This window comes from Triticum dicoccoides, chromosome 3B (genome assembly GCF_002162155.2).
Source record: "Triticum dicoccoides isolate Atlit2015 ecotype Zavitan chromosome 3B, WEW_v2.0, whole genome shotgun sequence".
NCBI classification, from domain to species: domain Eukaryota; kingdom Viridiplantae; phylum Streptophyta; class Magnoliopsida; order Poales; family Poaceae; genus Triticum; species Triticum dicoccoides.
The window spans coordinates 758732966-758738274 of NC_041385.1; positions in this window are offsets into that span (position 1 = coordinate 758732966).

Consider the following 5309-nt stretch of genomic DNA (forward strand, 5'->3'; position numbering starts at 1 on the left):
GCGCTCGTCACCTTCCTGCGGGCGAATGTCGATGTGTTTGCATGGCAAGCTTCCGACATCCCCGGTGTTCCCAGGGAGGTGATTGAGCACCACCTTGCTGTTTGTCCTCATGCACGGCCCATCAAGCAGAAGGTCAAAAAGCAAGCTTTGGAACGATAAGAGTTCATTACCGAAGAGATCCGGAAACTGGAAGCAGCGGGTTTGGTATGGGGAGTGCTCCATCCAACGTGGTTGGCCAATCCGGTCGTGGTGCGCAAGGCGAATGGGAAGTGGAGACTATGTATTGATTACACAGATATCAATAAGGCTTGCCCTAAGGACCCCTTCCCGTTGCCGCGCATCGACCAAATTGTTGACTCCATGGCTGGGTGTGATCTGCTGTTGTTCCACGACGCCTACTCCGGCTACCACCAGATCTTCATGACAAGAGAAGACGAAGAGAAAACAACATTCATCACCCCATGTGGTACGTATTGTTTCATGCGGATGCCTTTTGGGTTGAAGAGTGCTGGCTCGATGTTTGCGAGGGCGGTCCAGGTTGGTTGTGAACCCCAGCTCCATAGAAATATGGAGGCTTATATGGATGACATAGTGGTCAAAACCAAGGACAGGGCAACCCTCATACCAGATTTGCAAGAAACATTTGCAAACCTGCACAAGATCAATCTCAAGCTGAACCCTGAGAAGTGCGTCTTTGGCATCCCGTCCGGCAAGCTTCTCGGGTTCTTGGTGTCACAACGTGGGATAGAGGCCAACCCGAACAAAATCAAAGCTATAGAGCAGATTGAAGCACCCAAGCGAATCAAGGATGTGCGTCGGCTTGCTGGTTGCATCGCCGCCATGGGCAGGTTCATTTCCAAGTCTGCCGAGCGCGCCCTTCCCTTTTTCAAGATCCTGAAAAAGGCGGGCCCGATGGAGTGGACGCCAGAAGCCGAAGCAGCATTGCAAGATTTGAAGAAGTACCTCTCCTCCACGCCAATACTAGTCGCGCCCAGGCCACACGAGTCGTTGCTGCTATACCTGGCGGCGACAGACCAGGTGGTCAGCACCGCGCTGATGGCACAGAGAGAGAGAGAGAGAGATCAATGACGAGGATATGGCAGCGGCAGAGCCCGACACCACCAATGCAGAGATGACACAGCCAGTTGACATGCCGCCGAAGAAGAAAATGGTGCAGCACCCGGTCTACTTTGTTAGTTCCCTCCTGCAGGGGGCTAGATCGAGGTATTCCGGCATGCAGAAATTGCTCTTCGGCCTTCTTATGGCCTCGAGGAAGCTGCGCCACTACTTCCAGGCACACGAAATCACTGTCGTCACTCGCTTCCCTCTGCAGCGGATATTGCACAATCCGGATGCGACGGGAAGGATTGTGGAATGGGCACTGGAACTGTCCAGCTTTGGTCTCAAGTTTGAAAGTACCTCGACAATTCAGAGTCGAGTCCTAGAAGAGTTCATTGCAGAATGGACCGCAACGCCTGACGAAGAAGCTCAAGAGACTGCTCTCGCCGGCAAAGGGGCAAGTTGTGATTGGATCATGTACTTTGATGGAGCTTTCTCATTACAGGGCGCCGGGGCTGGCGTACTGCTTGTCTCGCCCACTGGAGAGCACCTCAAGTACGTAGTCCAGATGCACTTCCCCAGGGAGATGTCAACCAACAATACAGCAGAGTATGAAGGGCTGCTTGCTGGTCTTAGAATCTCGGCGGACCTCGGAATCAAGAAACTCATCGTCAGGGGGGACTCGCAGCTCGTCGTCAAGCAAGTCAACAAGGATTACCAGAGCCCGTTGATGAAGGCCTACGTCGATGAAGTGAGAAAGCTGGAAGAGCGTTTCGATGGTATACGGGCTGAACACGTTCCCCGAGCGGAGAACAATATCGCCAATTACCTGTCCAAACGCGCTGCCCTCAAGCTACCTGTGGAACTAGGTACCTTTGTGCTTCAGCTAACTCAGCCATCCGTTGATCCATCAACATAGCAGAATAAGAGGAGGAAATCAGGGCCCAGCAAGTACTTCCCCGCCGAGCTCCCCAGAGCAGCCGACAAGGATGTTGCCGAGGGTACCGAGCCCACCATGGGAAGACTGGCTCCGGCGGAGCGTTAAGCTCTCGCCATCGAGACAGCCGTTCCTATAGCAGAGGAAATGCCTTTAGCCCTCGCCGTCGAGCCCCAGGCTCCAGCATGGGCACAACATACCGTCCGATTCCTCCAAACAGGGGAACTTCTCGAGGAGCAGGAAGAAGCGGAGAAAGTAGCCTGTCACTCTACCAACCAGTTCATCGATGACGTCCTGTACAGAAAGAGGCCGAACGGTGTGAAATTGAAGTGTATCCCTCGAGAGGAAGGACTGGAGCTGTTGGCGGAGATACGCGGAGGCATCTGTGGATCCCACATTGGGTCAAGGGCCCTTGCCGGCAAGGCATTCCGGCAAGGTTTCTTCTGGCCCACCGCCCTCCATGATGCAACGACACTCGTCACCAGGTGTGAAGCGTGTCAGTTCCATTCAAAGAAGCTCCATCAGCCAGCCCAAGCCCTTCAAACCATTCCTCTCTCCTGTCCCTTCTCGGTCTGGGGGCTCGACATACTGGGCCCTTTCCCCTGCGCTGTCGGGGGCTTTGAGTACTTGTACGTTGCAATCGACAAGTTCACAAAGTGGCCAGAGGTGGAGGCAGTAAGGAAGGTCACAACCCAGTCAGCCGTCAAGTTCTTCAAGGGACTGGTGTGTCGTTTTGGCGTACCTAACAGGGTTATCACCGACAACGGCACCCAGTTCACAAGCTGCACCTTCATGCAATATATCCAAGACCTCGGTAGCAGAATCTGTTTTGCTTCCGTCGCTCACCCACGAAGCAATAGTCAAGCTGAGAGGGCAAATGCTGAAGTACTGCGAGGCTTGAGGACCAAGACCTTTGACAGGCTGCATAAGAGTGGAAGGCACTGGATTGATGAGTTGCCAACGGTTATTTGGTCGATCAGGACGACGCCAAATCGAGCCACCGGCCAGACACCTTTTGCCCTGGTATATGGGGCGGAAGCAGTTCTCCCCACTGAACTCATATAAGGGTCACCTCGAGTGCTCGCTTATAACGAGCTTGAGCAAGAGCAACTGTGGCAAGATGACGTGGTGCTCATTGACGAAGATCGTCTTCGGGCGGCTGTAAGAGCAGCACGGTACCAGCAAGCCTTGTGCCGCTACCATAGCCGCAAGGTTCATGCCCGGAGCCTTGAGGAAGGCGACCTTGTCCTTCGGCGCGTTCAATCGGCCAAGAATTACAACAAGTTGACGCCAAAGTGGGAAGGCCCTTATCAGGTAATACGAGTCACCAGGCCTGGCGCAGTCCGCCTGGAGACTGAGGATGCTGTTCCGGTGAGTAACTCCTGGAACATTGAACATCTTCACAAGTTTTACCCGTGAGGCGCGGCTTGCCGGGCCCCTCGGCAAGCCACCTTTTGTACAAGCATTGCCGATGATGCATGTAACCCTTTGTACAAAGCCAGGCGCAGACCCTGAGCATAAATAAATGAAGCGCTGGTGCCCTAAGTTATAGCATGCATGCTAGGTCAAGTCTCGTCCTTGGTTAGGGTTGATAGTGCTTAGTGGCGACTAACCCCTAGCTTAGAGGTCGGGTGTGCGTCTCTTTGCCGATCTTTTGTCTTCTTTGGTTCGCAGGACTCACGGATATCCTTGTCGGATCACTTGGGGACAAGAAATAAAAGAGGAACAGACTGGCATCTAAACCCCAGCAAGCCAGTGTTGCCGGGGGCTGCGAGTACAAAGATTTGCCCACGGCAAACCAGAGTTGCCGGGGGCTACAGCTTCAGATAAGTTCTTCATCCCTTATCATGCGTTCCCCCATGGACTAAGGGATGTGAAACCTCGTTTTTTCCAAAGCTACCGTGCTCCCCTAAAAACTCTAGGCCCTAGGGCTCGTTCCTGGGGCCAGGTTTGGTCGTAGTCACGGCAGCAAAAGAATGAAATGAGGAGCCTGAACCCACCTCATCCCTAACTCCGCGGAAAGCGAGAAAGGACGAGCGAAGTGGGAAGACGGCAGGGCCTGTTGCCGGGCAAAGAAATGTTTATCTTAAGGATATCAAGGATTTATTCCTCATCGTGGGTTCTACCCGCAAACAAATGACCTGGCAAGCATCCCCTTTTTCATTAAAAACATCCCACTCAGGTACGGGCCATAGGGAATGAAAAACATGAATAGTGGGGTTTACAAGTTTTAAATTCAACTAGAACCTAAAGGCTTACAAACTAAAAAGAGATAAGGTGATCGTAATCCCTTTCTTGTCCCTCTCCTCAGGAGGCAGGTCAAAGAGGCGAAAAGGGCAAGAGGGAGCGCCTAGGCGAACTACGGGTGGCAGGAGGCACCAAGAGAACATCTCGGTGACCGTCCAAAGGCTAGATGGTGATGGCGGCGCCGGAAGCAGAGCTCGAAGACGAGGCGGCAAGATGTCAGCACGCGTCGAAGGCATCAGTGCCCGCGTACTCCGATTTGACGGCCTTGCCGCCCGCCCTCTTCCTCTTCCGCAGCCTCCCAACGCCAGCCGCCCAAGGAGGCGACCCCGAGAAGTTTAGGAAGCCGGCGACACGGATGATGGGATCACCGGTGCTGCGCGGAGCGACGCCCGACACCTAGTCGGACCCGTCATCCTGCCGCCCGCTACCCTCGTCGTCGCTGCCGCTGTGTTCCTCATCACTCCCGCCCGAGGAAGAATCTTCTCTATCAGAAGAGCTCTCCACGCAGCACCTTGCCCGAGTCCCGAAGCACCCAAAGACCTTGACGGAGAGGAGGCCGCCCTCCATCAGCTTGAAATGGAGGGTAAGCCCCGCCGTCAAGCGATGGATATGAGCGAACGTCTTCCACCCTCGGCCAAGATACATCACGTGAGGGGCTGGGAAGTCGACGCGAGCTCGCGTACCGCTGATCCAACAGCCCCTCATGTGCAACTTCAAGGACTCTGGCGGATCCAGCTCCATCTCGCTCGCGAATGGGGTCGGGAGACGAAGACGACGGCGAGGCGACTGGCGCAGCCTGACGAAGAACTCGCAAGGGTAATCTCCAACATGGCCCTCCACGGAGGGAGGAACTACTGGCGGAGGCGGGACCGGCGCGCCACCCCATTCTCCTCTTCCCTGAGCGCCTCGACCTCATCCGCGGCCTCATCCACGGCCTTGCCCCCTCCCCCTTTCCCTCGCGACTGGCTCCACCACCGCGGGTAAAGGGGAAGGGAGGGCGCGTTGTCGAGCAGCGACCCTCGCCGCCACCGTTGAAGAGCCAGGATCCCCTCTCTCCATGGCGAAC